Consider the following 11,841-nt stretch of genomic DNA (forward strand, 5'->3'; position numbering starts at 1 on the left):
GCAACAAAAACAGCACAAAACTCACTCAACAGAAGCAAGCTGGAATCTCAGACACACAGAACTGCATGCCCAAGTCATAGCACAAAACCACAGACCATATACAAGACCAATACAATATGCCACCCCTACCAAATTAAAGCAAATGTACCATAGAAAATTTCAATTAGATTTATCTATGTGAACCTCAGGACACAGAGTTTAAAACAACAATCATAGACATGAGAAAATAATTCAATGAGTTTAAAGAACATATAAACAAATTATTCAATGAAAATAAATAGCAATGAACTCCTGACTGAAGTCCAAGGACAAATGAATATATATTTGAATAAAATGAGAGATGTCTCAGGATTTAAAAACTGAATCTTTTACAGAGATAAAAGTATAAAACATGCCCCCTCCCTTTCTGCCTCCTCTGCCACCATGGCGCCCGTGAAAAAGCTTGTGGCGAAGGGGGGCAAAAAAAAGAAACAGGTTCTGAAGTTCACCCTTGATTGCACCCACCCTGTAGAAGATGGAATCATGGATGCTGCCAATTTCAAGCAGTTCCTCCAGGAGAGAATCAAGGTGAATGGGAAAGCTGGGAATCTTGGCGGAGGGGTTGTGACCATCGAACGGAGCAAGAGCAAGATCACTGTCACTTCCGAGGTGCCTTTCTCCAAAAGGTATTTGAAATATCTCACCAAAAAATATTTGAAGAAGAACAATCTCCGAGACTGGCTGCGTGTGGTCGCCAACAGCAAAGAGAGCTACGAGCTGCGTTACTTCCAGATCAACCAGGACGAGGAGGAGGAGGAGGATGAGGATTAAGACACATTGGTCTGGAATGTTTTGTATTAATTCATAAATAAAATTTAGGAACAAAAAAAAAGTATAAAACATAAGGAAAACTAAAACATTCCTTGTTGAATTACTACTTTCTCTGTGGGTTTCAAATAAGTCAGTAATGATACTTAAAATGAAAGAAATCCATTGACAGTGAATGAGAAAACTATTTGAAAAATAGCTAATATTTGGAAGAAAAATGCCACAAACTAGGAAGAAACAAATACAATCAAGTTATTCATCTGAGTCTCAGCATTATTTGGTGCCAAAATCAGATAAAGACCTAACAGACAAAAATAAAAATGCAAGCTAATAATCTTATTGAAGAGCATAAATGCAGATTTCTCAACAAAAACTTGCCAACAAGTTTTTTAAAAAAAATATTAAAAAGAATATTCTTATCCCAGGGAAACAGTGATGACACAACATTTACAAATCAAAAATTGTAATGTAAATAGGTCCATAAATTCATAGATTCACAAATAGTTTTGAAAAGAAATCATGTGGTCATAACAATATGAGCAGAAAAGACTTTCAATAAAAATCCAACATCCTTACATGATAAGAATCCCGATGAAATAGAGATTAGAAGGTACATGCTTGAACTTAGACAAAGACTATATATGACAAAGCAATAGACAATCTTATATTTAATTGAGAAAAACTTAAAATATTTCTACTAAACAGCAGCAAAGGAGTCTCTTCAGTAGTCGATACACTGTTTTATGTCTTAGCTAGAGAACTAAGACAAAAGAAGTAAATAAAATAGATACAAAGAAGAATGGAAAAGAGTACAATATACTTAATTGCAGACCATGTTTTTCAAGAAAATCCTTAAGGACTTGAACATAATTCTCCTAGAGCTGATCAACACCTTCACAGAATAGTAAGCTGTAAACTAACATACAAAAATCAGTAGTCTGCTTATATAACAACAACAAAAAAAGTGTCATGGAAAAGAATACAACACCATCTACTTCAGAGAAGATAATGGACATTGAAGAAACTCATTATGGAATTTGCTTTCTTTGGCTAAAGTTAGCCACTGGGGGGGGGGGAATGCCCTTTCATCTATTGCTTGATAATACCTTGTATAAACTGGACATGAGGTACCCATAGCAAGATGACCACTGAACTTTGCAACACAGGATGGTCCTTCAGGTTCCTGCTTTGCAGAAGAAACTGCCAGACATTCTACAGGATGCAGAGAGAAGTGACTGAGAGACTCTAGACCTATGGGCTGAAGATGGATGCCCCAACGTTACAGATGAGCTTTGGATAATTGTCCAGGCAGGCAGCTGTCTTTGTCATTCTAGATTTTTAGAAGTTGCTTACAATTCTCTTCCTGTTTACTTAGATAATATTGTATCCTTTTGAGGTCTTTGATGTAGCTGAAGACTAGATAGTTATAATTTTCCTTGCTTATTATAAAAGATAAATTAGATATGAAACCTTTGACTCGACAAATATAGGATAAATAGAACATTTTCTTTAATTTTGCCAAACACAATTAGACTAGATATTATAACTGTAATTCTTACTTGATAACTGTTCTATTATATGTAATTTTACTATGTTAAAGATTAAACCATACTTTTTGATTAGACACAAAAAGGAGAGGAGAATTCTGGGAAAAGGAGGGCTGAGTTGGGAGTCACCAGCTAGAGGAAGCAAGATGACAAGGCAGAACTGAGTAAAGGTACCAAGCCACCTGGCTAAACATAAATAAGAATTATGGGTTAATTTAAGTGTAAGAGCTAGTCAATAATAATCCCGAGCTAATGGCCAAGCAGTAATAAATTAAGCTTCTGTGTGCTTACTTGGGGGACAAGAGTAGGAGAGATTTGTCCCGACCACTGGCTGGGTGGCACACAGGAAAATTTCTGGCTACAACATTCCATTAATAATTGCCTCAAAAATACGCTAAAATGAAATAACATGGAATAAACCTAACAAAGGAAGCAAATGCTCACTATAATGAAAACTTCAAAATACTTGAATTAGGAATGAAAATATTACAATATGGAAAGACCTCCTGTGTGCTTGGACCAGAAGAATCAATATTGTTAAAATGACCATTTTGCTAAAAAGCAATCTACAGATTCAATGAAATTCACAGAAAAAAATCTAAATCATATTCCAACTTGCAAATCAAATCAAAGCAAAATCCTAAACTACAGGAAAACAAACAAGCAAATAAAAATAAGAGAAAAGTGATGGAGAACCTGAACCAAGAATTATTTTTATTACTGATTTTTAGGTGATTTTGTTTTGTTATTGAGCAGGAGAAGGTAAATATTTTAGTCAGTGGAGAGGTGGGGAGTATCTGGGAAATATTGAGGTAGGGGAAATTATAATCAGAATATATTATATGGGAAAATCAATTTTCAATTATAAAATAAAGAATTCTTCATGGAGTCAATAAAAATTACTAAAAAAAACTTAGTGTATGTTTCAGGACTGCTGTAAAATGATGTTTTCTGAGCATGAGGAAGCTGTTGCACAGATGAACTCAGTATATTTGGTTGCCTGCACAAGACCTGTATATGATGAAGATAGTCAATACTCCAGCATGGCTAGAGGAAGAGAGTCACTATGATCTATTCCTAGGTGAGCAGGTGTGCTGATAAAGGGGCATAAGCTTTCTTCATAGATGTGGCCCCTTACGGGCCATTGATACTTGAATGATTTCACAGCTACCTCAACATATGTAGGCAGCATTAATTGAACTATTGGGTGATTAAAAAAAAACTGTCTATTCTATTTCTTTTTCATAGGATGATAAATATCTTACCAACTATTTTCTTATGTTATAATTAACCTCTGTAGCTATATGTATTGTAGTTTGCTTATTGAAGACATAACAGTTAATATCTACATAAGTGAAAATATGCCACATTTGTCTTTCCAAGTTACCCCACTTAGGATGATTTTCCTCACTTCATTTATCTGATCTGCACATTTCATTATTTCATTTTTAAAATGATAGAGTAATAGTCTATTGCACAAATATACTGTATTTCCCCTCTTTCATCAGTTGATGGACATGTAGGCTGTTTCCAAAACCTGGCTATAGTGAATTTAGCAGCAATGAACATGTTTGAACAAATGTTTCTGTAGTAGGATGAAGTATCATCTGGATATATGCCCAAGAGTGATATATTTTAATCTTGAGGTAAACCAATTCCCATTTTCCTGAGGTATACACACTGATTTCCATAGTGGCTATATAATTTTTTACTTCTACCAGAAATGGATGAGTGTTCTGCTTACTCCATATCTTCACCAATATAAGATGTTATTTATTTTATTGATCATGGCTACTTTGACTGGTATAAGATGCAATCTCAAAGTATTTTTCATATGCTTTTTCCTGATTACTTGGGATGTCGAATATTTCTTCACTTGGTTCTCAGCCATTTATATTTTCTCTTTTGAGAATTCTCTGTGTAAACTGTGCCCTATTATGTAACTGAATATTTTTTCTTGAAGTCCAATTTTTTAGAGTTCTTAATATATTTTAGATATTAGCCCTCATTGGATTTGTAGTGATAAAAGTCATTTTTCACTACATAGCTTGCCACTTTGTCTGAATGGTCATGTCCTTTGCCATGCACATATTCATTTTCATGGAGTTTCATGTATTAAACATTCTTATTTGCCTGTACTATTAGTAGTCTGTTCAGAAAATCTTTTCCTGTGCCAATGAAGGATGTTCCACTTTTTCTCTTCAATCAGATTCAATATATCTGATCTTATTTTTAGGTATTGGATCCATTTGGAGTTTTCTGCAGAGTGATAGCTATGTACCTATTTAGAATCTCCTACCTGCAGTGATTCAGTTTGACCAGCACCACTTATTAAAGATGCTGTCCTTTTTTCCCCCCAGGGTATATTTCAAATAAAAATCAGGTATTTATGGGTGTGTTGACTTATGTTTGGATATTGAATTTGATTTCATTGATCAATGTGTCTGCTTTTTTGCCAGTACTGTGCTGCTTTTATTACTATAGCTCTGTAGTAAAATTTGAGATCAAGGATGTTGATACCTCCAGCATTTCTTTAATTATTTGGGTTTGTTTTAGATATCCTGGATTTTGTTATGTTTCTATATGAAGCTGAAAATTGTCTTTTCAAGTTCTGTAGAAAATTGTATTCGAATTTTAATGATGATTGCAAGTGAATCTGTAGATCACTTTTGTTAGGATAGTCATTGTTACTATATTAATATTACCAATTCATTAGCATAGGATATCTTCCCATTGTCTAATCTCCAATTTCTTTCTTCAAATTCTTAAAATTACTATTATATAGGACTTTTATTTGCTTATTTCAAGTTACACCAAAATATTTTATACTTTTGAGGCTATTGTGAAAGCTACTGTTTCCCTGATTTCTTTCTCAATTCACTTGCCATTTGTATTTAGGAAGGCTATTGAATCTGATGCATTAGTTTTTTTTATCCTTCTACTTTGCTGAAAATGTTTATCAGCTGTAGGAGTTTCCTGGTGGATGTTTTGGAGGATCACTTATATGCAATCATACCACCTGCAAATAAGGATAGTTATATATATCCCCTCCCTGTTTTTAGCCCCTTGATCTCCTTTGGTTGTCTTATTGCTCTAGTGAAGAAACATTGTAAGGGCCAGAGAGGATGGCAGACCCTAAGGAAACAAGTCCCTCTAAACACAGTAGAACTGACACACACCTGAGCTCAAAGAGACTGACAGCATGTACAGTGACAGCATGAGCCTGAGACAGATGGTATCCTGGTAGAGAAAGAAGTGGACACTAGCCCCCATTCTTAGCCCAGAAAATATGTCCAACTGATAACCTCTTGCAAATGAAAAATCAGTTCTTCACAGTGGAGTCTCAACAGGGATACAAACCTGTCTTAAGGCTAGGCCTCGTGCCCAGCAGTAGATACCCAACACAAAATGAACTCAATAGCAACTTTGGAGGTTCTTGTTCTATCAGATTTGACAAGGCATATTTTGTCCTATTCTAGTTTATTTATTTTTGTTTTATCTTATTTTATTATCATTCTTTAGATCACTTGTTATTTCCTAATGAGAGACACAAAGGTTGTGGATTTTGATAAGGCTGAAAGTAGGGGCAATAATCTCATAGGAGTTGGGAAAGAAGAAAAATGAAGTAGAATAAAAGTAGAAACAGGAAGAGAAGGGCATGAAGTTGGAGGGATATTTGTCTTGGGTGGGAATTCTGAGAGAAATTCAAAATTGGTTGTGACGTAAATGCATTGTAGATATGATATATGAATTTACCAAAATAAATAAATAAATAAAAGTGTTCAACACCTTTGGCTAGCTGGGAAATGCAAAACAAAACTGCTCTAAGGTTTCATATCATCCATAACTATCATCAAGAAAACAAATAAAAGCAAATTCTGGAGAAGATTTTGGCAAAAAGGATCATGATTCTTTGCTTGGCATGTGATAAATGGGTGCAGCCATTCTCTGAATTGCTGTGGAGGATTTTCAATAAGCTAAAAATAGAATTTCCATATAACATAACTCTAAAGCTGCATTTTCTAAGCATATATAAGGGGATATATATAACTATCCTTATTTGCAGGTGGTATGATTGCATATAAGTGATCCCCCAAAACATCCACCAGGAAACTCCTACAGCTGATAAACATTTTCAGCAAAGTAGAATGATTAAAAAAAAAACTAATGCATCAGATTCAATAGCCTTCCTAAATACAAATGGCAAGTGAATTGAGAAAGAAATCAGGGAAACAGTAGCTTTCACAATAGCCTCAAAAGTATAAAATATTTTGGTGTAACTTGAAATAAGCATATTCTACTACAAAGAAACTTGTCTATGTTTATTGCTGTTCTATACGCGAGAGCTGAAACTGAATCATCATAGATGTCAATCAATAGGTAGATGGATATTGAAACTGTGAGGCTTTTGTAATGCAATTTTTCTTAATGTAAAACTTTTACATTTATGAGGGAAACTCATTAATGCAAAAATTATTCTAAAGGTTGGTAAAACATTCCATTCTGCAGGAAATCTTCTAAAGCTAGGGAAGTGAACAACCCCAAAACTTCAAGAAGTCACTGAGAGTCACCAAGTCACAAAATTCATCTCTCCCCAAGCCTGTACAGCAGCACTTCTCAAGCTGTGTGTCTCAATTCCTTCTGCAAACATCTGTCCCCCAACATGTTTACATTATGACTCATAACAGCAACAAAATTACAGTTATGAAGTAGCAAAGAAAATAATTTTGTGGTTGGGAGTCATCACAACATGAGGAACTGTATTAAAGGATAACAGCATTAGGAAGGTTGAGAGCCATTGCTGTATAAGAATTAAGGACTGCTAAGAAATATTCTCTGACAAGCTGAACTGCCTAGAAGTAGAAACTAGTGAAGCTTCCTAGAAAGGGCACATACTACCTGAACTACTTGAAAGAGATATTCTCCAACCCATCCTACAGTAAATTCTCACTCGTAGTCCTGTAAGTAACCCCAGTAAGCTTATTGGTTTAAAGTTTGACTTTGATTGTAATCCTACTTTGATCCATCATTGGGTGAGTAGATATTTTTTCATGTCTCATCAGGAACACAAAACAGATAAACACACCATGGATTTTTAATTACCCATGAGGAAAAACAGAATTGTACAATTTTCAGGAAAACGGATGTAACTGAAAAATATAATATTAAGTTAGGTAATTCAGTCTCAGAAAGACCAAAGAGTTTGTGTTCTCTATCATAGGCTGATTTTGACTTCTGCTTAAAAATGTTATGTTGTTTTACATATTTATATGTGTGTGTGTGTGTGTGTGTGTGTGTGTGTGTGTGTGTGTGTGAGAGAGAGAGAGAGAGAGAGAGAGAGAGAGAGAGAGAGAGAGAGAGAGAGAGAGAGAGAGTCTGTGAAAGAGAAAGGAAGAGAGAGCAAAACTGAGAGGGAGTGAATGAAGAAGAGAGAGTCATGGAGAGAGCCTATGAAAAGGGTGAAGTACTTTCTTTTTTTTCATTTTTTTTATTAAGAAATTTTCTACTCACTCCACACTATCCACAAATCCCCCCTCCTCCTTCCTCTCACCCCCAGCCCTCTTTCCCAAGCCACCCTGCATCCCCACATCCCCCAAATCAAGGTCTCCCATGGGGAGTCAGCAGAGCCCAGCACACTGAGCCTAGTTAGGTCCAAGCTTCTTCCCACAGCACCAAGGCTGTGCAAGGTGTCACACCACAGGCACCATATTCCAGAAGCCTGCCCATACACCAGGGACAGATCCGGATCCCCCAGCCTGGGTGCTCCCCAAACAGTTCGACCCAAACAACGTCTTCTGTATCCAGAGGGCCTAGTCTAGTCCCATGGGGGCTCCACAGCCACCAGTCCCCAGTTCATAGGTTTCCACTAGTGTGGCCAGTCATCTCCTCACGTCCTCCCATCATGATCTCGATGTCCCTTGCCTGCAGAATCTCTTCTCTCTTTTATCAATTGGATTTCCGGAGCTCAGCCTGGTGCCTGACTGTGGATCTCTGTATCTGCCTCCATCAGTCACTGGACAAAGGCTCTATGATGACAGCTAGGTTACTTGCTAGGATGGTCACTAGAGTAGACCAGTCCTGGCATCCTCTGGACCACTGCCAGCAGACCAAGGTGGGGTCAACCTTGTGGATTCCTGAGAGCCTCCCCAGCACCCTGCCTCTTCCTATTCCCATGATGTTCTCAGCTATCATGGTATCTTCCTCCCTGCCCTCCCACTCTGTCCCTGTTCCACCTGAACCTCCCATTTCCCTATGTTCTCATCCCCCACTCCTTGCCTTCTGCCACCTCCACTCCCCCACACCCAGTCCACTCATGTAGATCTCATCCACTTCTCCTTTGCAGGGTCATCCATGTGTCTCTCCTAGGGTCTTTCCGTGTTAGCTAGTCTCTCTGGAGCTGTGGGTTGTTGTCTGGCCATCCCTTCCCTCACATACTTAAAATTATGTTACACAAGCAAGTAATTTTATTAAATTCTTAAACTGCATATGTGTGTTTCATATTATATTAATATGTAAATGTTTAATTTACATTAAGCATTTAGTGTTATGATTGTAAGGAAGTGATAACCAGCCCTAACCTGATGGCACTGCGTTTTTGCCAGCGCAGGAATGAACTACCCTATTAGAGTCATTTGAATGCTCAGACCTGAGTAATGCTTTACATAGGCCTCCTACGATGCCTTAAGAATCTTATTATGGAGCCAGGCATCCCTTAAAGACCATTACCCATTTGCACTGAAATGCCTGAGAGATCCTAGTGGCCTGCAGGTGAGGTAAGAATAGGACAATGGGCTGTGAGGTACTAACAGCTTCCTTGGCTTCTATAAAATCTTCTTATAGCTATGGGAAAGAGAATGGAATAATCATTTTATTATTATAGAGTTGAAATTTAGGAAATGACTGAGGGAAGTAAAACAACTTTTCGGTCCAGCTGTGGATTCCATGGATAGCTTCAATACATACCTCACTGAGATTCCCTTTAAAACTCCACTTAAACCTCCTTCCACAAGTCATTCTGTACTGACTCTAAGGCTGCTGTCCTTCTGCTAACAGTAAGAATAAATTCATTTAATCTATATTTGAATTGATCCTAAGTCTTTGCTTTCTCTCAGTGGATTCGAATGCCACAATATAATTACTAGGAGTGATTGGTTCACATTAACCTTCAACATTAGTTATTCTAGGTATGGGATACCATATACAATATATAGTTTTCTCTGGAATTTTTGAATTTTATAGTCAAAAACATTCAATGAATTCTTATTCAAATGTATATAAGCCATACATGTTTATCTTATTCATTTTGAAACCTTCAGACTTCCTTTTTACATAAAATAAGCATGCCATTAAATATTGATTGACTTGCTCCTCCTTATGAAATCTGTATTGCCCTAAAACTACCAATCATACGAGGACAGACAAAAAATTATTTTCTCAGCTTTGTTCAGAATTATGGAGGACCCTACATATTACTTGTTATTTGCTTTGATGAAAGTCACTTCTTGGTCTCTTCTGAGATTACCCTTTTCACAGAAATACGATTTAATCCTCTCTATCTTCTTTCCCCTCTTCTCTAAGCCCTTCTATCCTCCCCTCTCTGAGCAGATCCTTAGAGCCTATTGTCTTACTCATTGTCCTGCTGTGTTCTGCTCTACCCCCTGGAGACAGACAAGCAGTGCTGAGCAACTCTTCCTCTCCAAGTACTTTAAGGCAGAGTTCTAATGGTGACCCAAGTGAATACTCCAAACGTGGTCATGATACACATTCCTAGACATATTTTAGTCCCTTTCTGTGCCTGAGTTACCCAACTAAATACATTTTCCAGTTACAACCATTTTCCCGAAAATTACAAAATAGAACATCTCAGACTAGGAACCTTTATGAAGATATACACACTGAATGTATATCTGTATACATTAGAAGGTTCATAGTTTTCAGCATGGTCATTTTTGTAATTATCATAATTGTAGAATTCCAGCATGAAAAAAATGTCAAAGACACTTAAAAGAAATAGTTTTATTAGATTCTCTCAAATTGTATCAGTTATCATTCAAAATATCTTTCTTGCTTTAGCAAATACTATCATTCCGGTATTATGGACCTTTATATTTTCTTACTGCTTTTTTAGTCTATAAAGAAAATCAAGCGTTTTCACCCAAGTTCTCTTTTACCTCCAGTTCACAGCCTAAGGGCTTGCATCCAGTTCTCAGTACTAACATATTACCTCCCATATGGATAATGTGTTTGACATTTTTTCTTAATATTTTGGCCAGAAGGAAAACTAAAAATCCCTCTCACCCAAGTAAGAGATTTATTTATCTGAAACAACACATAATATCTCAAAATAGTTTATGTAGCTGCTAAAAATGCAGGTCTGGTGATGACTTCCCATATAACAAGTAACATCCATATGGTCCTCTGTATGTTTCTCTTGCAGTTTCACAGAAGTTCTGCCCTATGCTACCTGGAGTAGAAGTGTTTGGCATACAGACCAATAAAACATGATATTCTATCTCTAAGACCAGTTTTATGATTTCTGCAGAACTGGAAATCTGCCACTCAAAATATTTCCAAATATTTATTCATTGATTACTTTAAGAATGTTAAGCACACATGCATCTAATTGATAATAGAGTGACTTGTTAGTATCCATTACCACTGAACATTTTACAAACACCAGTGCTAAGAAATGGAGATATGTTTGTATGTATTTCACTTTTGCTGTGTGGCCACCTATATTATAATCAAAACACACATTCTAGCAAAGCATTACTTATCTCCTGGTTCTTTTGTCATTCCATGTGAAAAAAATGTTTCGTTGTTATTCTTCTGCTGTTCATTTCAGGATATTTCCCAGCACTCATGGTCCAGACTCACTAAATAGTTACAACATCTTTCTCCTACAATATATAGCAAGGCAAAATGTCTCTGGACATTTCCCAGTTTCCAGGTTTAGAATCTCATTGTATTCTGTAAAGGGAGTAGACTATGTTGTTCAGTAATCCAAAGGACAATAAGTTAATCTTATATTTAAATAAAAATTAAGGATAACTAAATGAGCATTTTTAGTTTTTTTCTTTTCTTAGATGCTGTATCTCCAAAACCTCATTTCATGAATAATAAATTAGTGAATTCACTGAATAATGTATTGGTTTTGGAAAATTTTCCTTTGTTTTGTGCTAGTCATGGTAGTTAAGGATTTATATAATAAAAAAGCATCTGTCAGCCTATACTTGTGGGATTTCCTTTTTACCCTATAGAATACTGTTGCATTTTTCTCAAAAAAAAATGAAAGTTGAAAAGAGAAAATTAGCATATTTGGCTTAAACAGTATCAGGAATAAAAAGATAGCTTTGTACTAAACTACATGACTAGATAATAAAATTATAAAAAAAAAACATTTAAAGGCTTTGTCACTAGACATTTATTTTTCACTTAAGTCTTCAAAGTAAATCATTGTTATAAAAGGAGTGTTCCCAGGAAAAAG

At 36.1% G+C, this 11,841-nt stretch overlaps 1 pseudogene; it reads left to right on the forward strand.

Annotated features, from left to right (window-relative positions):
• Nucleotides 1-400: 400 nt before the first annotated feature.
• LOC102916522 (large ribosomal subunit protein eL22 pseudogene) lies at nt 401-871 on the forward strand (annotated as a pseudogene).
• Nucleotides 872-11,841: the final 10,970 nt, after the last annotated feature.

The sequence above is a fragment of the Peromyscus maniculatus genome, chromosome 12 (genome assembly GCF_049852395.1).
Source record: "Peromyscus maniculatus bairdii isolate BWxNUB_F1_BW_parent chromosome 12, HU_Pman_BW_mat_3.1, whole genome shotgun sequence".
Taxonomy (NCBI): Eukaryota; Metazoa; Chordata; class Mammalia; order Rodentia; family Cricetidae; genus Peromyscus; species Peromyscus maniculatus.